At 41.4% G+C, this 24,740-nt stretch overlaps 1 pseudogene across 1 annotated transcript in view; it reads left to right on the top strand.

Annotated features, from left to right (window-relative positions):
• Positions 1-23,694, top strand: part of LOC308617929 (elongation factor 1-alpha 1-like) — a 45,562-nt pseudogene extending 21,868 nt beyond the window's left edge. Inside the window, exons 3-4 of the transcript in view lie at positions 21,291-22,321; positions 23,682-23,694. The product of the transcript in view is annotated as an elongation factor 1-alpha 1-like (transcript). The remainder of the gene's footprint in view (positions 1-21,290; positions 22,322-23,681) is intronic.
• The last annotated feature ends 1,046 nt before the right edge of the window (positions 23,695-24,740 follow it).

The following is a 24,740-nucleotide window of genomic DNA, read 5'->3' as shown; positions in this document are numbered from 1 at the left end:
GTACCCATTTGCCTTATTATCTATCTACCTATTTTATATAAATATTTTCTCCTGAGTGTTTTCCTGAACTTTTGAGAGTAAGTTGCACTCCCTATGACTCTTTTCCTCTGGATACTTCAGTGTGCATTTTCTAGAAATAAGAATTTCTCTTACATAACCACAGTAGGGTTGTCAATTTAAGTAAATTTAACATTGATACAATACCTTAATCTAAAGTTCATGGTCCAGGGGAGGGATAAATTAGGAGTTTGGGATTAACATATATATACTACTGAATATAAAATAGACAACCAACAAGGACCTACTGTATAGCATAGGAAACTGTACTCACTATTTTGTAATAAGCTATAGGGGAAAAGAATCTGGAAAAGAATATACATATATATAGATATATAGATATGTATAATTGAATCACTTTGCTGTACACCTAAAACTAACAACATTGTAAATCAACAATACTTTAATAAAAAAAAATAAAGTCCATGTTCCAATTTTAGCAATAATGTCCTTCTTAGCATCCCTCCCCACCTCCAATACAGGATGTAGTTTAGGATCAGGTATTACATTTGGTTGTCATGTCTCTTTAATTTCTTTTAATCTGGTATCTATACCCAGTCTTTTTTTTTTTTTTGATTTTATGATTTGACATTTTTTGAAAGCATTCATTCCCTTTTTCTTTGGGAGGAATTGCCTGACATTCCTTAATGACTAAATTCAGATTATACATTTCAGCTGGGATATGATAGAAGTGACATTTTGTCTCAAAGTATTATATCTGGTTTCACGATATTCATCTGTCCCATATTGGTGCTATTAGTTTTGATCACCTGGTAATTACTGTATAGTTAGTGTTTTCCCCTTTTAACTAGTAAGCAATCCATGGGAAGACACTTTATATTTTTTCCATTATGATTTGTCACAGGATATGGAATATAGTTCCCTGTGCTACACAGTAGGACTTTGTTGTTATCCATTCTATATATAATAGTTTGCACCTGCTAACCTCTAACTCCCAATTCATCTCCCTGCCCTCCCAGCAACCACAAGTCTGTTCTCTATGTCTATGAGTGTGTTTCTGTTTCATAGGTAAGTTCATTTGTGTCATACTTTAGATTCCACATATAAGTGATATCATATGATGTTTGTTTTTCTCTGACTCACTGCGCTTAGTATGATAATCTCCAGGTCCATTCCATGTTGCTGCAAATGGCATTATTTCATTCTTTTTATGGCTAATATTCCAGTGGGGTGTGTGTGTGTGTGTGTGTGTGTGTGTGTGTGTGTGTATACCACACCTGTATCCAATCATCTGTTGATGGACATTTAGGTTGCTTCCATGTGTGGGGAGACACTTTAATACCATGCAAATATCTTGCTTACCATCAAAATCTGTCCCTCCCTCCCCCTTGACTTAGTATCCACTGATGATTCTTGTCTGTACCATGATGGCTGCAGAACAATGATTTTCCAACTCTAGCACCCCTTCCACATTTGTCAGCTGGGCAGTCAACATTCCATTGAAAGCCATAGTCCTCCCTTCTCTCCCACTTATTTATATGTATTATTGTATGGAGTTATGGATTCCTGTGTTTCAAATATCTGAAAATTAAAAAACTGACTACATGTAAAAGCATCTTTCTGTACTTGTTCTATTGTTTTTTTTTAGATCTACTTATTTGTGTGCCAGTAGCACATGGGCTTTGTTCATTCTTAAAACAGTGTTCATGGTTTAGAGTTTGAAAAGATAAATCTTTCCCATTTACTTATTATCTTTAGAATTTCTTTTGAGATTTCCTCTATCTTATTATTCTGGATGAATTTGAGAACCATTTTTACAGAATTATACCCTCATGCCATTTCTGTTTACTGCCTTCCCTCAACTCTGGTGGGATTATGATGGAACGGCCCTGGACATTTAGGTACAATTTAGAAATAACAGGCAATTTTATGAAATGTCGTCTTTTCACCAGGAACAAGTCTGCCCTCCACTTATTCAAGTTTTAATGTGACCATTAACATCTAGAAGCGTAGGGTACATAAATGTGTGATTTGCCCTGTGGGCCTCTGAAATGGTTTCAGACCTTTACAAGAATGTTACTATGGTGCTTGGAGTCAACCAAGAGAAAGGCAAATAGAATAACCAAGGAAATTGAAAGAAAAAAAAAAAGAAGATGCTCCAGTGTGTTCAGTATGTTCATTTCATTCACTTACCAAATAAGCCTTCTGGAGGTTCTGCCTGTCACCTGCCGAGCACTATGCTGGTCAACAGCATGCAGAGGGGAAGCCAGACCAGAGGAAAGAATAAGGTCAAATGAATAGAAGGAAAAATAAAATCTTCAATATGCTCATTCCATTCCCTTCTCATGTGTGCCTCTTGGAAGCCTTCCCATGCCACCTGTGAAACCTGCCCCTGGGAGTGCACAGAAGACTAAAGCTGATGTCTAATGAAGTGGGCAAGGAATGATCGAGAATCTTCCTATCAAATTTCAAAAATTTTGACCGCCATGCAGCCTCTTAGAGCTTGAAGAAAGGGGTTTTTAGGATAGATAATAGGAAGTCCTGCCTAACACAGCAGGTAATAAAGTGCAGGCTGGACAATTACTAGTAGTTTGATAATGAGTTTTGAGTAAATGTAATATGATTAATTCATCATGTGTTAACTTACAGCCTAGGGGACTGCACACACATGGGGCAGAAAGAAGAAAGGAGAGTTTATATGTATATCTGACCTTTGTTTTTTTACATTTTATTGAGAAAAATATAACTTAAAATCTGGAAACTTTTCCTGAGAGCTTCACTCTTTACCTCCTGCACTAGGGGACAGAGCTGCCTAGAATGGCAGGTACTTCCAGTGGTGTCACTTGGCAGCATTTAGATCCCAGTTTTCTGGGCTCCACAATTAAGATCATGGACTCCACTGGCAATGACTGTGAATGGGTCTAAGAAGTGCTCATCAAGTCTCTTCAGCTTTTATCAGCTTCTCAGCACCGTTTAGGAGACTGTCAGCTCCTGGGATGTGGCCCGAATCACTTGCCATGCTGTCAGGCCACACCTGAGCCCCCAGAGCAAGCATCGTGCCCCTGCTGGGAGAGCAGCCAGTGTCACCACCCTGCAGTGATTCCAGGCTTGGGCCCTCCCTGTGGTTTAGGAGATGTTCCCAGGCCATAGCTCATTTCTCCCTCCTTCTCTTCTCCCTTTGTTTTTCCTTCCATCCCCTCCCCTCCATCCCCTCCACAGGTATCTGGGAAACACTCCTGAAACACTCCTGAATTTAAGTCTTTAGTAAACAAGAATTTAACAATTATTTATCATGTCCCTCTTGTTCTGGATAAATGGAAGGGAATAAATTCCTTCCAGTATTTAAGTAAATTAAAGTGGAACTCAAGACTCACAGTTAAGTTTCAAATCTGCCACTCAGAAAATCCTCCAGGTGACCTCCTTCCCTTCCTACCTCCCCGCTTTCTTTCCTTCCCTGTGAGAGGTGGTGTGACTTACCATAAAAGCACATACACTGTAGGACTATATATACCTGGAAATACAAACCTAAATATTCTTTGCAGGCAACACAGATAGGAAAGATGGAGTGAGGAGAGATGATTACACCAGAAATGAGGCTAAGAATAGTTGGTTCACTTTTACTTTGCTTTCAAGGAGGCAGGTAGGATTAAATACCTTTCTTTACCTGAGTCAAGGAGTCACACTCTTTTTCACAGGAAAGACAGCTCTTCCTGACATTACTCCCTGAGAGGTTTGAGCTGTGCAGCCCCTGGTATAAGGAACATGGACAGTGTCCTCAGCAGCAGGGCTGTGACAACACCAGCCCTCTCTTGCCCTCACAGAAATGGTTTACTGGAGACAGACACAACTGTGGTGTCAGTGTTAATACCATTCCCATCCTGCCAGCCGAATCACCACCTCCTACCAGGCAGACCATGTGGAGTCAGCCTCCTTCCTCCCTTGCCATGTAACAGCCCACTCTTCCCAGGGCTGTGGACTGGTCCTGATGAAGATACTTGGACCCATCCCATACTCACAAGCTAGAGTCTTATGTGCTTTTGCATTCCTTCCTGCTTTCCACATAATGGCCTAATAATTTCACCCAGGGCATTAGCTCCTCTCTGAGATCCTGGGAATTCCAAGATGGTATTAAGGGTCCTTGCTTGGCTCACTGGGGGTGATAATCCAGCCCTAGGAGTGGAGAGAGAAAAGGGAAATAAGGGAAGGGTGAGCATTGCCCCCTCAGGAACTTGTTAAAGGAAAGAAAAACAGCGATATCCTCAGTTGGAAGCAGGGGAGGAATTACTGGTAAGTGGAGGAGGAAGCCTGTGCACACCTCTCAGGGAGAGCCCAGCTACTCTTGTCTTAAATAGAGGAGATTTTGAACACATGTAACTTGGTACAGTCTTTCTGAGGGGCAATTAGGTACTCCATATCCTTTGATCCAGTCATTTCCCTTTCAGTAATTTACTTAAGAATAATTAATGATGTCCACAAAGGTTTAGCCATAAAGATGCCCATCATAGGCCTGTTTCCAACTGAAAAACCAAAACCCCCCAAACTTTAAGACACTGAAGGATATATTACCAATGGAAAAAAAGACTATGAAACAACATGCACAGTATAATCCTATACAGACATACATATGCATAGGCACAGAAGTTCTAGAAGATGTTAACAGTCTTAGTAACTCTACAAGGTGGGCTCATGAAGTGTTTTTCTCTTTTTTTTCCTAAACTTATATAATAAACAAATATTACTTTTATAATACAGTTTATTTTTAAGTTTTAAAAATCAGTTACTCCTTTTCTTTCATGTCCTCTTAAAATCCAACTGGATTATTGACCCATAATGATTTTTCCCTAATTTTTATTTATTCAGTCAGTGGGTTCTCTGAATGTCTCTCTAATTTCAGTGAGACTAGGAAACACCCCTGGCTCAATGTAGAATCAACAAACAAACAGTTCAGGAGGTAACAAAGAGGAATCACGCCCCCTCACTGTGGCCAGACCAATAATTCAACACAGAGATGAGCAAATAAGAAATGGTGGGATCTCCATGCCTGGGAGCACCAAGGTCCTAAAAAGCTCAGGCACTTTTCTGACTGATGGTGAAATAGAAGGGTCACTAGACAATGTCTCAAAGTTGGCATGATTGTTGACCTTCTGTGTTTGATAATTAGGTCAACCTAACTTACCACATAAATAGAAGAAATGACTAATCCACAGACATTCTTCATAGGCCTCCCATCCATGAAGAGGCACAAGAGTCCAAGAGTGACTACCTGCCTTGTCCAATGCTCCTTCCCACCTCATTAGATGGAGAGAAAGTTGAGACAACGTCCTTAAAAAGATGCAAGAGTTCACTATTCTATTACATTTTGAATCAATGCTTATTTTTAAAGAAGTTGGTTCAGCAGTTTTAGCTGGTATGACTTTGATATTCTGGAAACTCAGGATTTTTTTTAAGTCTCCTACTGTTTTACTGCTTAAATCTATTTGCAAGTCTAATCAATATCTACTAGTCAGGCTTAAGACCCTTGCTCAGGTCAAAACAATAACTATGGAGTTGACCAAGAAGGTAATATAACTATTTAGATTTGTAATGTGGAGTGAAGAGCAGATGTTTTCATCCTTACTTTCTATTCACCACTATTAGCACCTGACCCCTCAATACATACTTGGTCCTCTTGCTCTTCGAGGATGGGAAGCTAAGTTAGCCCTGCCAATAGAGCAGTTTCACTTGGTTGTAAATACAAGTGGCATGAACCAGAGCTCCCCAGTCTGGTGGTAGGTGATCCCATGCCCAAGGCCAGCCCTTCCTCTCACACTCACTCCCATCCAGTTCTCATCAGGCCTGGCTCTGGCAAACCAGTCTTCTTTCCACTCCTTTCCCCTCTCAGGTGATGGGAGAAGAGGTGAGAAGTGGTGAATTTAAGGGACATGACACTCCCCTTTTTTTCTGCAGACTTGGGAGAAACTGACTCCCAGAAAAGTTGTCTAAACCACATCGACAGGTGTGCCCTGGGGAAGGGGGCTCCTGTTTCCCCACAGCTGAAGAGAGGGCTTTCCACCAGAAGAGTTAGGAAGCTGGGGCCCTGCCCAGAATGTGTGACCAGGAGTCCAGAGGGGCATGACTTTCAGTTCTCACCCAGCTTGGCCATTCACTGGATATTTGACTTGGAGATGTCACATAATCTCTGAGTTGCAATTTCCTCATCTGTAAAGTAGAGATGATAACAACTGACTCACAGGGTGGTTGAGGATTAAATGAGAGACTATGGGTTAAATGAGATTAAATGAGAGAATTGGGGGGTTTCAATAACTGTCATGCGGTTATTACCTTCAAGTCCTGAGGGAGAGGGGCCCTGATGAGGCCTGAGAGGGGAACTCATTGATCAGTCAGTCAGCTTCACCCCCACTAGAGACCCTCCAGCTCCACAGCGGCTTCTCTAGGTTCTTCTAAAGCATTCAGCCAGGAGAACAGTCTTCATCTATCCCAATTTGCATCCAAAGAAACTAAGTTAATAGATAAAGTTTTCTCCACTTTCCATTTTTCCTCTCAGTAGTTTTTCCTAAACCTCTGATACTTGCTGCAGGTGCAGGACAAGTGAAAAAAATACAATTGCAAATATTACAACAACAATAACAAACTTTGAAAACTTCAGAGGAGCTAAAATTGAGTTTGTTTCACTTGTGATCTTATCATGGAAATACTAAAGCAACATATTTGTAAGGCAACTTAGAGCAATTATTTATTTATTTATTTATTTGTTTATTTATTTATTTTTTAATTAGTTTCTGCTTTATAACAAAGTGAATCAGTCATACATACACATCTGTTCCCACATCCCTTCCCTCATGCACCCCCTCCCTCCCACCCTCCCCATCACACCCCTCCATGCGGTTACAAAGCACCGAGCTGATCTCCCTGTGCTCTGCGGCTGCTTCCCACTATCCATCTACCTTACGCCTGGTAGTGTACATATGTCCATGCCTCTCTTTCGCTTTGTCACAGCTTACCCTTCCCCCTCCCCATATCCTCAAGTCCATTCTCAAGTAGGTCTGTGTCTTTATACCCGTTTTACCCCTAGGTACTTCATGACATTTTTTTTTTAATTCCGTATATATGTGTTAGCATACGGTATTTGTCTTTCTCTTTCTGACTTACTTCACTCTGTATGACAGACTCTAGGTCTATCCACCTCATTACAAATAGCTCAGTTTCGTTTCTTTTTATGGCTGAGTAATATTCCATTGTATATATGTGCCACATCTTCTTTATCCATTCATCCGATGATGGACACTTAGGTTGTTTCCAGCTCCGGGCTATTGTGAATAGAGCTGCAATGAACATTTTGGTACATGTCTCTTTTGGAATTATGGTTTTCTCAGGGTATATGCCTAGTAGTGGGATTGCTGGGTCATATGGTAGTTCTATTTTTAGTTTTTTAAGGAACCTCCATACTGTTCTCCATAGTGGCTGTACCAATTCACATTCCCACCAGCAGTGCAAGAGTGTTCCCTTTTCTCCACACCCTCCCCAGCATTTATTGTTTCTAGATTTCTTGATGATGGCCATTCTGACTGGTGTGAGATGATATCTCATTGTAGTTTTGATTTGCATTTCTCTAATGATTAATGATGTTGAGCATTCTTTCATGTGTTTGTTGGCAGTCTGTATATCTTCTTTGGAGAAATGCCTATTTAAGTCTTCTGCCCATTTTTGGATTGGGTTGTTTGTTTTTTTGCTATTGAGCTGCATGAGCTGTTTATAAATTTTGGAGATTAATCCTCTGTCAGTTGCTTCATTTGCAAATATCTTCTCCCATTCTGAGGGTTGTCTTTTGGTCTTGTTTATGGTTTCCTTTGCTGTGCAAAAGCTTTGAAGTTTCATTAGGTCCCATTTGTTTATCTTTGTTTTTATTTCCATTTCTCTAGGAGGTGGGTCCAAAAGGATCTTGCTGTGATTTATGTCATAGAGTGTTCTACCTATGTTTTCCTCTAAGAGTTTGATAGTTTCTGGCCTTACATTTAAGTCTTTAATCCATTTTGAGCTTATTTTTGTGTATGGTGTTAGGGAATGATCTAATCTCAAACTTTTACATGTCCCTGTCCAGTTTTCCCAGCACCACTTATTGAAGAGGCTGTCCTGTCTCCACTGTACATTCCTGCCTCCTTTATCAAAGATAAGTTGGCCATATGTGCGTGGGTTTATCTCTGGGCTTTCTATCCTGATCCACTGATCTATCTTTCTGTTTTTTATGCCAGTACCACACTGTCTTAATTACTGTAGCTTTGTAGTATAGTCTGAAGTCAGGGAGCCAGATTCCTCCAGCTCCGTTTTTCGTTCTCAAGATTGCTTTGGCTATTCGGGGTCTTTTGTTTTTCCAAACAAATTGTGAAATTTTTTGTTCTAGTTCTGTGAAAAATGCCAGTGGTAGTTTGATAGGGATTGCATTGAATCTGTAGATTGCTTTGGGTAGTAGAGTCATTTTCACATTGTTGATTCTTCCAATCCAGGAGCATGGTATATCTCTCCATCTATTTGTATCATCTTTAATTTCTTTCATCAGTGTCTTATAATTTTCTGCATACAGGTCTTTTGTCTCCTAAGGTAGGTTTATTCCTAGATATTTTATTCTTTTTGTTGCAATGGTAAATGGGAGTGTTTTCTTGATTTCACTTTCAGATTTTTCATCATTAGTGTACAGGAATACCAGAGATTTCTGTACATTAATTTTGTATCCTGCTACTTTACCAAATCCATTGATTAGCTCTAGTAGTTTTTCGGTAGCATCTTTAGGATTCTCTATGTATAGTATCATGTCATCTGCAAACAGTGACAGCTTTACTTCTTCTTTTCCAATTTGGATTCCTTTTATTTCCTTTTCTTCTCTGATTGCTGTGGCTAAAACTTCCAAAACTATGTTGAATAAGAGTGGTGAGAGTGGGCAGCCTTGTCTTGTTCCTGATCTTAGTGGAAATGGTTTCAGTTTTTCACCATTGAGGACAATGTTGGCTGTGGGTTTGTCATATATGGCCTTTATTATGTTGAGGAAAGTTCCCTCTATGCCTACTTTCTGCAGGGTTTTTTTCATAAATGGGTGTTGAATTTTGTCGAAAGCTTTCTCTGCATCTATTGAGATGATCATATGGTTTTTCTCCTTCAACTTGTTAATATGGTGTATCACATTGATTGATTTGCGTATATTGAAGAATCCTTGCATTCCTGGAATAAACCCCACTTGATCATGGTGTATGATCCTTTTAATGTGCTGTTGGATTCTGTTTGCTAATATTTTGTTGAGGATTTTAGCATCTATGTTCATCAGTGATATTAGCCTGTAGTTTTCTTTCTTTGTGACATCCTTGTCTGGTTTCGATATCAAGGTGATGGTGGCCTCGTAGAATGAGTTTGGGAGTGTTTCTTCCTCTGATATTGTTTGGAAGAGTTTGAGAAGGATGGGTGTTAGCTCTTCTCTAAATGTTTGATAGAATTCGCCTGTGAAGTCATCTGGTCCTGGGCTTTTGTTTGATGGAAGATTTTTAATCACACTTTCAATTTCAGTGCTTGTGATTGGTCTATTCATATTTTCTATTTCTTCCTGAGTCAGTCTTGGCAGGTTGTGCATTTCTAAGAATTTGTCCATTTCTTCCAGGTTGTCCATTTTATTGGCATAGAGTTGCTTATAGTAATCTCTCATGATCTTTTGTATTTCTGCAGTGTCAGTTGTTACTTCTCCTTTTTCATTTCTAATTCTATTGATTTGAGTCTTCTCCCTTCTTTTCTTGATGAGTCTGGCTAATGGTTTGTCAATTTTGTTTATCTTCTCAAAGAACCAGCTTTTAGTTTGGTTGACCTTTGCTATCTATCGTTTTCTTCTTTTCTTTTTCATTTATTTCTGATCTGATCTTTATGATTTCTTTCCTTCTGCTAACTTTGGGGGTTTTTTGTTCTTCTTTCTCTAATTGCTTTAGGTGCAGGGTCAGGTTGTTTACTCGAAATGTTTCCTGTTTCTTAAGGTGGGATTGTATTGCTATAAACTTCCCTCTTAGAACTGCTTTTGCTGCATCCCATAGGTTTTGGGTCATCGTGTCTCCATTGTCATTTGTTTCTAGGTATTTTTTAATTTCCTCTTTGATTTCTTCAGTGATCACTTCGTTATTGAGTAGTGTATTGTTTAGCCTCCATGTGTTTGTATTTTTTACAGATCTTTTCCTATAATTGATGTCTAGTCTCATAGCATTGTGGTCGGAAAAGATACTTGATACAATTTCAATTTTCTTAAATCTACCAAGGCTTGATTTGTGACCCAAGATATGATGTATCCTGGAGAATGTTCCATGAGCACTTGAGAAAAATGTGTATTCTGTTGTTTTTGGATGGAATGTCCTATAAATATCAACTAAGTCCATCTTTTTTAATGTATCATTTAAAGCTTGTGTTTCCTTATTTATTTTCATTTTGGATGATCTGTCCATTGGTGAAAGTGGGGTGTTAAAGTCCCCTACTATGATTGTGTTACTGTCGATTTCCCCTTTTATGGCTGTTAGTATTTGCCTTATGTATTGAGGTGCTCCTATGTTGGGTGCATAAATATTTACAATTGTTATATCTTCTTCTTGGATCGATCCCTTTATCGTTATGTAGTGTCCTTCTTTGTCTCTTCTAATAGTCTTTATTTTAAAGTCTATTTTGTCTGATATAAGAATTGCTACTCCAGCTTTCTTTTGATTTCCATTTGCATGGAATATCTTTTCCGTCCCCTTACTTTCAATCTGTATGTGTCTCTAGGTCTGAAGTGGGTCTCTTGTAGACAGCATATATATGGGTCTTGTTTTTGTATCCATTCAGCCACTCTGTGTCTTTTGGTGGGAGCATTTAGTCCATTTACATTTAAGGTAATTATTGATATGTATGTTCCTATTCCCATTTCCTTAATTGCTTTGGGTTCGTTATTGTAGGTATATTCCTTCTGTTGTGTTTCTTGCCTAGAGAAGTTCCTTTAGCATTTGTTGTAAAGCTGGTTTGGTGGTGCTGAACTCTCTCAGCTTTTGCTTGTCTGTAAAGGTTTTAATTTCTCCATCAAATCCGAATGAGATCTTTGCTGGGTAGAGTAATCTTGGTTGCAGGTTTCTCTCCTTCATCACTTTAATTATGTCCTGCCACTCCCTTCTGGCTTGTAGAGTTTCTGCTGAGAGATCAGCTGTTAACCTGATGGGGATTCCCTTGTGTGTTATTTGTTGTTTTTCCCTTGCTGCTTTTAATATGATTTCTTTGTGTTTAATTTTTGACAGTTTGATTAATATGTGTCTTGGTGTATTTCTCCTTGGATTTATTCTGTATGGGACTCTCTGTGCCTCCTGGACTTGATTAACTATTTCCTTTCCCATATTGGGGAAGTTTTCAACTATAATCTCTTCAAATATTTTCTCAGTCCCTTTCTTTTTCTCTTCTTCTTCTGGAACCCCTATAATTCGAATGTTGGTGCGTTTAATGTTGTCCCAGAGGTCTCTGAGACTGTCCTCTGTTCTTTTCATTCTTTTTTCTTTATTTTGCTCTGCATCAGTTATTTCCACTATTTTATCTTCCACCTCACTTATCCGTTCTTCTGCCTGAGTTATTCTGCTATTGATCCCATCTAGAGTATTTTTCATTGCATTTATTGTGTTTTTAATCGATGCTTGATTCATCTTTAGTTCTTCTAGGTCCTTGTTAACTGTTTCTTGCATTTTGTCTATTCTATTTCCAAGATTATGGATCTTGGAAATAGAATCTTGGATCAGCTTTACTATCATTATTCTGAATTCTTTTTCAGGTACACTGCCTATTACCTCTTCATTTGTTAGGTCTGGTAGATTTTTATCTTGCTCATTCACCTGCTGTGTGTTTTTCTGTCTTCTCATTTTGCTTATGTTACTGTGTTTGGGGTCTCCTTTTTGCAGGCTGCAGATTCATAGTTCCCGTTGTTTTTGGTGTCTGACCCCAGTGGCTAAGGTTGTTTCAGTAGGTTGTGTAGGCTTCCTGGTGGGGGGGACTAGAGCCTGTGTTCTGGTGGTTGAGGCTCGATCTTGTCTTTCTGGTGGACAGGTCCACGTCTGGTGGTGTGTTTTGGGGTGCCTATGGCCTTATTATGTTTTTAGGTAGCCTCTCTGCTAATGGGTGGGGTTGTGTTCCTGCCTTGCTAGTTGCTTGGCATAGGGTGACCAGCACTGTAGCTTGCTGGTCGTTTACTGAAGCTGGGTGCTGGTGTTGGGATGGAGATCTCCGGGAGATTTTCGCTGCTTGATATTATGTGGAGCTGGGAGGTCTCTTGTGGACCCGTGTCCTGAAGTTGGCTCTCCCACTTCAGAGGCACAGCACTGACTCCTGGCTGCAGCACCAAGAGCCTTTCATCCACCCGTCTCAGAATAACAGGGAGAAAAAGTAGAAAGAAAGAATTAGTAGAAGAAAGAAAGAGAGAGGGAAAGAAAGGAAGAAGGGAAGAAAGGAAGGAAGGATGGAAGAAAGAAAGAAAGGAGGGAGGGAGGGAGCAAGGATGGAAAGAAAGAAGGAAAGAAAGGAGGGAGGGAGGGAGGAATGAAAGCAAAAGGAAGAGTGAATGGAAGAAGGGAGGGAGGGAGGGAGGGAGGAAGGAAAGAAAGAAAGAAAGACAGGAGGGAGGAAGGAAAGAAAAAGAAAGTGGAAAGAAGAAGGGTGGGAGGGAGGGAGGGAGGAAAGTAAAAGAAAGAAGGAAAGGAGGAGCGGAGGGAGGGAGGGAGGAAGGGAAGGTAGGAAAAAAAGAAAGAGCAGGTAAAGTAAAATAGAATAAAGTATGAAATATAGTAGCGTTATTAAAATTAGAAAGTAATTATTGAAAAAAAAACGGACCGATAGAACCCTGGGACATATGGTGGAAGCAAAGCTATACAGAGAGAATCTTACACAGAAGATTACACATACATATTCACAAAAAGAGAGCAGGGGGAAAAATCAAAAATCTTGCTCTCCAAGTCCCCCTCCTCAATTTGGGATAATTCGTTGTAAAAAGAGGAAAAGGGCGAGAAGTCTGAAATCTTGCTCTCTAAGTCCACCTCCTTAATTTGGGATAATTCGTTGTAAAAAGAGGAAAAGGGGGGAAAGTCTTAAATCTTGTCCTCAAAGTCCACTTCCTCAATTTGGGATGATTCGCTGTCCATTCATGCACGCCACAGACGCAGGGCACATCAAATGGACCGTGGAGCTTTAATCCGCTGCCTCCGAGGCTGCACAGAGAGATTTCCCTGTCTCTGCTCTCACAGCTCCCGGGTCTCAGCCTTGGACCTGTCCCCGCCTCTGCGCGTAGGTCGCCGGAGGGCGTCCGTTCTTCGCTCAGACAGGACGGGTTTAAAGGAGCCGCTGATTCGGGGGCTCTGGCTCACTCAGGCAGAGGGGAGGGAGGGGCGCGCAGTGTGGGGCGGGCCTGCGGCGGCAGAGGCCGGCATGACGTTGCAGCAGCCCGTGGCGTTCCGTGCGCTTTCCCGGGAAAGCCGTCCCCGGGTCTCGGGATCCCGGCAGTGGCGGGGTGCACAGGCCCCCCGGAAGGCGGGGCGGACAGTGAGCCGCGCTCGCACACAGGCCCCGCGGCGGCGGCGGGCGGCGGCGGGCGGCGGCGGCGGCGGCGGCGAGCAATTTTTAACACGTTTGTACATGAGGCTAAATCACAGTTCATAATAGAGGAAACCAAATATGTCAATCTTTTAGGGAGATCTTCAAAGATAATTCTGACTCCCAAGTGTTGTGGAGAGGACACAGGAAAGTCAGAGACCCAATTTTGGTAAAAGGTCTGCCAGCCACTTGTTTGGTGAGAACTGACCGAGTCTCAGGCCTCTCATTCTGCTCATTTCCTCAGTGATCACACAGGCTGATTACTTCTGTTTTTTTTTTTTTTTGGCCATGCGGCATGAGGGATCTTAATTTTCCAATCAAGGATCATTCCTTGCCCCCTGCAGTGGAATCACAGAGTCTTACGCACTGGACTGCCAGGGAAGTCCCAGGCTGATTACATCTAACATTTGTGTAGTTTTACAACATGCGAAGCATTTTCCCAGGGGGCACTCTCACAAGCACATAAAAACACTTTATAATATAAAATTGTACTATGCACGTATACACATTATTATTATTACATTTTAATAAAATTTTCTCCCATGTGAATTGCTCTAGGGAGGTTCCCAAATAACTGACCCAGGTGCCCCACATGACTTGCCCATCTGTACATCATGCTGTTTCAGGCCAGTGGTTCTGAACCTTCACTGTGCTTTGTATTATCTGAGCTTTAAGAAACACTGACATCTGGGAACCAGCTCCAGAGATTCTGAGGATACTGGACTTGGGTTTTAAAAGCAACCTGCGAGGTTCTAAGTTGTAGCCAAGGTTAACAAGTACTGTGTCAGGTGAGGGTAAGACCTGCCTTTGTAAACCATGGTGAGAATTTCCTGTGTTTGACGTGGTTTGGATGGGCCTCCTCATAAACACACATCTCAATGGCTCCTGGGCCACAGAATCTTGAGCCTCTCTCTTTATGGGAAATGGCATTTAACAAAGGGCTTTGGGTCATTAAATCACAATATTCTTCCCATGGCAAAGGCGCCCTCATGGTTACTGGCTAGAGAAAGGAACCATGTAAGCAGGGAAGAGATGCTGCCGGTTCTAATTTTACAGGTTGAAAAAAGTCTAGAGTTTTTATATAATAGATCTTTTCCTTATTTACTTTCTTTTCATCAGTTCTTTTTTCTTTGCCTACTTCCTCTGCTTTGACTCATGTTTTCCTAAATATCCATGTCCTTTGTGGATACTGTAACCTCAGCTGTGTCCCTTATGGTGACATTTTAGCAGCAGGCTGGCTGTTATTGGCAGCTGGTAAAACTCTCTGTTGGAGGAGGGAAGGAGCCCCCTCCTTACAATCACCAGTACTCCTTTGTGAGGTAAAGCATCACGTTCATTGTTTCTACAGTTAGCAGAAAAAAATGGACAGTCAGCCAACAGTTCTATTGTCATCTTTGCTTCATCATCTCAACATACCATTTTAGATAAGGACATTTATGTTGGATGCCCAAGAAAACCATTTATTATTATTCATTCTGACAGAGTCCCATTAATATCTTTGTCAGGACTTTTGTGATGCAGTTACTTCCTTCTCAAATAAAGCAAATTCAATGCAGTGCCGAACTTGATGGATATCTTATCCTTTTTCTTTGAAAAAAACAACACATTTTCTAAAAGCCCTGACACATACTCAACGCTCATAAAAAATCTGCTTTAAGAGAATCAAGATCATGACTGTCACTTTCACTCTTCCTGTCGAATGTCAGGAAGGAAAAATTAGGCGCCTCCCATGCCAAAGATTCTTTGGCAAGCAGAGTTAAAGTCAGTTATTTGGGGCTTCCCTGGTGGCGCAGTGGTTGAGAGTCCGCCTGCTGATGCAGGGGACACGGGTTCGTGACCCGGTCCAGGAAGATCCCACATGCCGCGGAGCGGCTGGGCCTGTGAGCCATGGCCACTGAGCCTGCGTGTTCGGAGCCTGTGCTCCGCAACGGGAGAGGCCACGACAGTGAGAGGCCTGCGTACCGCAAAAAAAAAAAAAAAAAAAAGTAAATATTTTATAAATAAATAAATAAATTCACTTATTTGCTTTTACGGTGTTATGGGTTGCATTCATTGAGATTAATTTGGCTCATCTAACTTGAGCAGGCCACCTCATTAATCTAAAAGGAATGAAAAACAATGCATGGCAGGGACTGCTGTAAGTTCTTTGGAAACAACATTTAAAAGCAGAAAAGCCAATAATGGGATGGAAGCTGGCAACCATGCACACGCAGGACTCTGGCTGTTTTCCGGAGGGGACGATGACACTTTAATTAGGTCCTCTCACTTCAGGGAATCCTGGGCAGTCGCTAGAGGCAGGATGTTGATGGCAGCTGTCTTGTACTGCATGCTTTGTTGTTTCTGGGGCCCAGTTCCCACTAGTCCTCAGGAATTACGGCTGGAAGCTGGCAGATGTGACTTTATAGCAGATACAGCAATAACACTGGAAACTGAAGGAGAAATGTCTCTGGTTACAATGAAGTCAACTTGATAGAAAATTTCTGAAAGCAGGGGAAAGTTCTTCCATCATTAGTCAAGTAAACTCTTCTGTGAAGAACCAGTTACTGTACAGAAGACAGGTAGCCACCAAGTGACGTGTGATAAGGAAGCTCCTAAAGACGTTTGCCCAAGGGGGCCTCATAGCACGAGACCTACTTTTGTCTGTCCGTATTTACATGCTCTGGGGACAACATTTCAGCAACACTGGTATCAGCAATGTGCCCCACATCATCACAAGAACACTCCACTATGAAACAGTTTATAGAAGAAAGATAAGCACCACCAGCCCATTCTCCTGCCCTACTTCCTGCAAGAGTAGGGGGAACTTCCAAAGCAGTGACCTTCAGCCAATGAGGGCAGTAATGGGCCTTTTTTTAAAGTGTATTTTATTGTATAGTTGATCTACAATGTTGTGTTAATTTCTGCTGTACAGAAATGTGATTCAGATATATATATATACTCTTTTCCATTATGGTTTATCACAGGATAATGAATGTAGTTCCTTGTGCTATACTGTAGGACCTTGTTGTTTAACCATTCTGTATATACTAGTTTGCATCTGCTAATCCCAAACTCCCAATCCAGCCCTCCCGTGCCGCTCCACCCCCTTGGCAACCACAGTCTGTTCTCTATGTCTGTGAGTCTGTTTCTGTTACGTAGATAAGTTCGTTTGTGTTACATTTTAGATTCCACATATAAGTGATATCATGTGATATTTGTTTTTCTGCCTGACTTACTTCACTTAGTATGATAATCTCTAGGTCCATCCATGTTGCTGCAAATGGCATTATTTCATTCTTTTTTATGGCCGAGTAATATTCCATTGTGTGTGTGTGTGTGTTTGTGTGTGTGTATAAAACATCTTCTTTATCCATTCATCTGTTGATGGATATTTAGGTTGTTTCCATATCTTGGTTATTGTGAATAGTGCTAAAGCAGGTATGTCTTGACCAGTTGGCCTTACTGAGGCCTACAGAATTTATATGAGGCCCAGTATTTACCTATTTTATAACTAATAGCTAATACCAACTAAGTATTTTTGTAACCAACTATTTTTGGTTACAAAAATTTCCTCATTTCAAGACAAAATCTAAAACAGTGGATCAAGTTCAAGCCCATTTGAACTCCATGCCTTTCCATCTGCCAACACAGCTCAGGAGTCAGCCACTAGTATTGCATGGGCTCCAAACAGAAAGGTGAGTGACCCATGTCCAGACCATGTACTGCTTATCCATAGTAGGCAGAGTTCCATTTTCCTCGAGTTGAATATTTGATGACAAGAGCTGGAGCCAGAAAGTGACCTAAGATTCTTAGCAAATCACAGGTGTTTTGCTTAGTGTCTGTTGGACCAGGCAGACTTTGGCTTTTGTACCCTGTAAGTGTAGAGAAGGCATCCTCCTTTCCCACCTGGCTCAGTAGAACTCAGGTCACTTCTTCTGGGCCACTGGAAAAGTTTGCGGGAACGGGGTCCTGAGCCTCTTCAAAAATAAGGAGCTGTACAAGGTGCCAGTGGTGGGGAGCGGGGGTGAAGTGGATCCTCTGCTCCCTGTCTGGCTCTAAGTGACAGGGCTCACACTTGTGATCCTAAAAGGTGATCAGAAGATTTCTCCTTCAAACTCAAATGCAGACACACAGTCCATCTGCAGATGTAATGGGAAAGAACCTTTGTATTGTATTATAAGTTAATCACTAAAGGGATGTTGCCTATAAGCTTAAATTATACATAATGGCCCATCTTTGGGAACCCTGCCTCCCAGGTAATGAGCATTAAGCTAAAATACCTTTGTTTAGGTTACCCTGTTGGAGAGAGGAGAGAGTTGTCTGACTTTTACTAGATTTGTGAACTGGTTTGTTTGCTTCTTTGGATGCTAGCATTTATATGTGCCATTTGTGTTTTATCTTTAATTTCTGTCTTTAAAAATGGGGAATGTTTTAAATATCCCTTAAAGAAAGTCCTCTGAGGTAGGTTTTGGATAAGTGATCTGATTATAGCCATGAACCCATGAGTGAGAAGAAGATGATATTTTACTGTAAAAATGTGTGGCCACTGTACCTGTCCGGATCGCCACAGGGGGTTTAGGCATGGTTATCTTGGGACCCTGTGCACCATGCACTGCTACCCTTGCTGTGTTAATTACATCATTTATGGTCTCCTGTGTCGTTGTATATGTAAAACTCCAAGACCAAACTTGAGGGTTTATTTAGGATTTACTCTTTGTCCTCCGAGTTTTTCACTTCATTTTGTTTGGTATTGTTTCTTCATTTACAGTCAAATCAATTTTGTGATATTTAAAATTTTTACTGATGTCAAATGGAGAAAAGGAATGGGGGGAGGGGAAAGGTGTGTCTGTGGGACATTCCTAGGGAGAAGAGAAAAAGATTCCACTTGGTTCCTAAAATCACTAAAACCCTCAGCCCAGAATTCTCCCTGTTTGGTTGATGCCAAGGCAAAAAGTCATCCTTTAAAGGTTAGAGATGATCAATTACTATTTATGGCTATTCTGCGAAGAAGCAGGGAAGAATGATGAAATCCTTTATGAGCAAGCATTTGTGCTATTACATCAAGGAGAATAAGAAAAGGAAGAGAATGAGAGAGAATATGTTGCTTCAAATATTAACTCCTCCATTCTTTTTTATTGCTGAGTAATATTCTACTCTGTGTGTGTGTGTGTGTGTGTATATATATATATATAACACATCTTTATCCATTCACCTGTCAATGGACACTTAGGTTGCTTCCATGTCTTGGCTATTGTAAATAGTGCTGCAGTGAACATTGGGGTGCATGTGTCTTTTCGAATTAGAGTTTTGTCCAGATATATGCTGAGGAGTGGGATTGCAGCACCATTTGCAGCACCATGGATGGATCTAGAGATTATCATACTAAGTGAAGTCAGGGAAAGACAAATATCATATGATATCACTTATATGTGGAATCCAGGAAGAAATGATACAAATGAACTTATATTCAAAACAGAAATAGACCCAAAGACATAGAAAACAAACTTATGGTCACCAAAAGGGAAAGGAGGGGGAGGGATAAATTAGGAGTTTGGGATTAACATATACACACTACTATATACAAAATAGATAAACAACAAGGTCCTACTGTATACCACAGGGAAGTATACTCAATATTTTCTAATAACCTATAAGAAAAAAGAATCTGAAAAAGAATATATATATGTATATACAGTATAACTGAATCACTTTGCTGTACACCTGAAAGTAACAAAACACTGTAAATCAACTATATTTCGGACTTCCCTGGTGGGGCAGTGGTTAAGAATCCGCCTGCCAATGCAGGGGACATGGGTTCAAGCCCTGGTTGGGGAAGATCCCACATGCCACAGAGCAACTAAACCTGTGCGCCACAACTACTGAGCCTGCACTCTAGAGCCCGCGAGCCACAACTACTGAGCCCAAGTGCCACAACTGCTGAAGCCTGTGCGACTAGACCCCACGCTCTGCAACAAGAGAAGCCACTGCAATGAGAAGCCCACACACCACAATGAAGAGTTGCCCCTGCTCTCCACAACTAGAGAAAAGCCTGTGCGCAGCAACAAAGACCCAAAGCAGCCAAATAAATAAATAAATACAATTTAAAAAAATCTATTATACTTCAATTTAAAAAGTCTAATTCTGGGGGGAAGATAAAATACCTTAACTCCTCCAGCTGTTATGCCAATATATCCACCCCTTCCACCACTTTCCATTTCTATCCAACCCCAATTCCTGACACTGGAGCTCAGAACTGCCCCTCCTTATAGGGATCAATTAGAAAATCCTGTGTTAGTTCCTGGGGCACAGGGATTTGGTCTAGTATCGCTATCTAAGACCTGACAGGGCACCCAGTTTGGGCCCCTCCCAGGGCAGGGCAATTTCCCTTACACCTTTATCTCATATGGGGACTAAATGCAAATCATCAGTCAGATGTGTTTCTCAGACTTCTTTAACTGAAAAGATTGCAACCCTCCTTCATAAGGAGGGTCCCCTACAACTGGAGCCCAGTTGGCATCACCCACAGCTGAACTAAAATGGGACCCCGATGAGGGAGGAATGCCCTTATTTGTAACGCTACTTATTAGTGCATCTGGGCAGGGCTTTGAAAAGGGGAACCAAAGCAAAATAGTTCAAACAAAATTCAAGAAATTCAGCAAAAAACAAATCCCTCTGAATTTTTGGAAAAGATTTATCAAGCCTACAGACATTATACTAATGCAGATCCTGAGGCCCCTGAAAATATTAGAATGATAAATTTGATCTATTTTGGGCAAAGTGTCTCAGACATTGGGAGAAAGTTGTGAAGATTAGACGGTGCATTTGGAATGAACCCTTCTTAATGGGTAGATGTTGTTTTTAAAGTGTTCAACAGGGAACAGCAACAGAAGAAGGAAGATGTAAAACAAAATGCCACTTTTTTGGCACTGGATTCCCAAAAGGGGAGTAACTGGAAGAGAGGTAAGCCCCTACTGGGGGAGAAACAATGAGCTTTCACCCTTAAGTTTTTCTTCAGAACAGCTTGACATCAGTGTCCCATGAGAACACTCTTTAAGTCTACAGATGGTTCTCATGAAAACCCCAGGAGACAGAGCTCTCCTCCCCCTCTCCCCCCGCCCCAGCTCTATGAAAAGGTAAGACCAGAGTGTGTGCTAACAGCACTCCAGGGAAGGCCAAAAACACATGGCCAATAGACATCCCCTTAAAAAGGGACCCTGGGACACCTAAAGCAATATCCTCTGAGGCAAGAGGATCACTTCTCCCACAGACTGACTTGTCAAAATACCATCCAGTATATTCAGAAAAGGACAAAGAGAGGGTCAAGGAGTGGGGTTTCACTTGGATTGCACCTTGCCTGGCTGGAAATGTAGTGCACAATTGTTTTGATTCCTGAGGTGATCTTGGACCCTGTGCTGCAGCACATTCATATTAGTACCCATTACAGGAGAGATGCCACCTTACAATGGATTCAAATATATATAATGGGGCCTAACCTATAGAAGACCATACAGCGAGTCACTCAGAATTGCATGATTCGTGCTAAAAACAACCCAAAGACTGCTGTTGGACCTTCCCAGATAGGGGCCCAACACAAAGGAATCTGTGCCACCAACGACTGGACACAAATGCCTTGAGCTACAGGAAATTTCAGATACCTGCTAGTGTTTGTGGACACTTTTTTTCAGGATGGGTGGAAGCAATCTCACCTGGACGGAAAAAGTCTCTGAAGAGGATTGCCTGGGTCTTGGACAAACTGAAAGCTGAACATGAGTGTGGTACCACCATCAATATCTCCCTGTGGGAATTTGAGACCATAAGTACTATGTGACTATTACTGATGCCTCAGGACACAGAGACTTTATCAAAAACATGATTCCAGGCACATCCCAGTTTGACCGTGATGTTCTCATTGTTGCTGCTGATGCTGGTGGATTTGAAGCAGGTATCTCCAAGAATGGGCAGACCCATGAGCATGCCCTTCTGGCTTACACTCTTGGTGTGAAACAACTAAATGTTGCTGTTAAATGGATTCCACTGAGCCACGCTACAGCCAGAAGAGGTATGAGTAAATTGTTAAGGAAGTCAGCACTTACATTAAGAAAATTGGCTACAACCCCAACACAGGAGCATTGGTGCCAATTTCTGGCTGGAATGGTGACAACATGCTGGAGCCAAGTGCTAACATGCCTTGGGTTCAAGGGATGGAAAGTCACCCAAAAGATGGCAATGCCAGTGGAACCATGCTGCTCTGGATTGCATCCTGCCACCAACTCATCCAACTGACTAGTCTTTGAGTCTGCCCCTCCAGGACATCTACAGAATTGTTGGTATTGGTACTGTCCCTGTGGGTTGAGTGGAGACTGTTTTCAAACCTATCGTGGTGGTCACCTTTGCTCCAATGTTACAACTGAAGTAAAGTCTGTTGAAATGTACCATGAAGCTTTTGTGAAGCCCTTTCTGGGGACAGTGTGGGCTTCAATGTCAAGAACATGTCTGTCAAAGATGTTCGTTGTGACCATGTGGCTGGTGACAGAAAAAATGACCCACCGATGGAAGCACCTGGCTTCATGCCTCAAGTGATTATCTTGAACCATCCAGGCCAAATCAGTGCTAGATATGAACCTGTGCTGGACTGTCACACAGCTCACATTGCTTGCAAGTTTGCTGAGCTGGAGACTGATCATTATTCTGGGAAAAAGCTGGAAGATGGGCCCAAGTTCATTTTTATTTTATATTTATTGTTATTTTTTAAATTTTTGGCTGCATTGGGGCTTCATTGCTGCTTGCAGGCTTTCTCTAGTTGCAGCGAGTGGGGGGCTACTCTTCATTGCAGTGCACAGGCTTCTCATTGTGGTGGCTTCTCTTGTTGCAGAGCATGGGCTCTAGGTGTGCAGGTTTCAGTAGTTGCAGTGTATGGGCTCACGTTGTGGCGCACAGGCTTAGTTGCTCTGTGGCATGTGGGATCTTCCCAGACCAAGGATCGAACCCATGTCCCCTGCACTGGCAGGTGGATTCTTAACCACTGTGCCACCAGGGAAGTCCTGGCAACAAATTTTTGATCTGGTGATGCTGCTTCTGTTGATTACGGTTCCTAGCAAGCCCACATGTGTTGAGAGTTTCATATCCTCCTCTGTGTTGCTTTACTGTTCATGAGACAGACAGTTGCTGTGTCATTAAAGTGGTGGAAAAGAAGGCAGCTGGAGCTGGCAAGGTCACCAAGTCTGTCCAGAAAACTCAAGAGGCTAAATGAATATTATCTCCAATACCTGCCACCCCAGTCTTAATCAGTGGTGGAAAAATGGTCTCAGAACTCTTTGTAAAAAGACTGATTAATGATAACAATGAATTGTATAAACTTCAGAAGGAAAGGAGACTTGTGCACCACTGGTTTTGTGTGTGGCAGTTTAAAATTACCAGTTTTTAAAATCAGTACTTTAAAAATTATTTTATTTTGTATTGGAGTATAGTTGATTTACAATGTTGTGTTAGTTTCAGGTGTACAGCAAAGTGATTCAGTTACATATATTCTTTTTCAGATTCTTTTCCCATATAGGTTATTATAGAATACTGAGTTCCCTGTGCTATACAGTAGGTCCTTGTTGATTATCTATTTTATATATAGTAGTGTGTATATGATAATCCCAAACTCCTAATTATCCCTCCCCCCCAACCTTTCCCCTTTGGTTTGTTTCTTAAGTCTGTGTTTCTGTTTTGTAAATAAGTTCATTAAAATCAGTACTTTTTAATCAGTTAAAGCCCTCCTTAAGGAAATTATCCCGATTTGGTTTAAGGCATTGGAACTACATTAATCCCGGAGACCACAATCAACAGGAAAAACTGAGAAAATGAATACTAACTTAACTTGGGATAAGGCCTTGCCAGTTGCCCTGCTATGGATTAGTGGCTCCCAGAAGCAGGCTTAAATTAAGCCCCTTTGAAATACTGTATTGTAGTTCATTCTAGGTGTCTGCCCAGGCAGGAGAATCTATAAATGCTCTGAAAGACCTAGCAGTTGCCAGTTATGCTAAAACTTTGGGCATTATATTAAACCCTGTTCATGAGTTTGACTCCAACAGGTCTGCCTATTGAACTGAAGTAAATGGTAATTTCATTATGGCCAGAGAGGGGTCAACCTATTTAATTTTTTCCAAATAAACAGCACAGGAACTTGGTATATGTATTGGGAACTGGAACTGAACCCCAACCCCAAGTTCAATTACAAATTAGACAACAAAGTGCTAAGGAGTTTCATCAGGTTCAAATGGTTGTAGATAAAAAAGGAAAGAGGATTTTACTGCTAAAGATTCTAAAGAATATTCATTGCCCCTGTTCAGCAGGAAGTAGCCAGAGCAGTCTTTGACCCTTTCCCCACAAGACTGTGGAATGGACATTGGCAGTGGGGAATTGTAATAGGGAAGAACCTTTGTATTCCATTACAAGTTAATCACTAAAGGGATGTTGCCTACAAGCTTAAAGTATATGCAATTCCCATCTCTGGGAACCCTGCCTCCCAGGTAATGAGCATTAAGCTAATATACCTTTGTTTAGCTCACAGGAAACATCTGGACCAGGCCCACCTGTGAATTAACACACCCCCTCCGGAGGCTGGCTGGAACCAGGAAATGTTTGACTTTACTCCCTCTGCTTTTATTATATAAGAAACTTGAATTCTAACTCAGACAAGATGGTTCTTTGGGATATGAGTCCACCATCTTCTTGGTCTGCTGGCTTTCCTTGCCCCAACAGCTTGTGTCTTGATTTACTGGCCTGTCATGGGGTGAGCAGCACAAGCTTGGACTTGGTAACACAAACCCTAGAGGAAGATGGTGATGGGTCTGGGTCAAGCTCTCTAGTGGAGAGGACTCCCTGCCTTCTTCAAAATGCCATATGTCCTGGCTCTCCTTCTGTCATCTGGCTACTTTCAGATATGATTCCTTTCCTGCACTGTTTAAAGCATCCTTCCTGAGTAATGACTCCCCCCATCAATGGCTTCTGGGCAATTAAACACAGTGTTTCATTCAGAAGAGGTTAGGGACTCCTGATACAAACCTGCAAATACCTTATTCAGAAACAAGAGTTTATGTTCTCCCAGCAATAACTGTTCATTTGTTTTGCAAGATAACAGCTGCTTCCCA

The sequence above is a fragment of the Mesoplodon bidens genome, assembly GCF_964165515.1.
Source record: "Mesoplodon bidens genome assembly, chromosome: 5".
NCBI classification, from domain to species: Eukaryota; Metazoa; Chordata; class Mammalia; order Artiodactyla; family Ziphiidae; genus Mesoplodon; species Mesoplodon bidens.
This window is presented reverse-complemented; position numbering and strand designations above follow the sequence as displayed.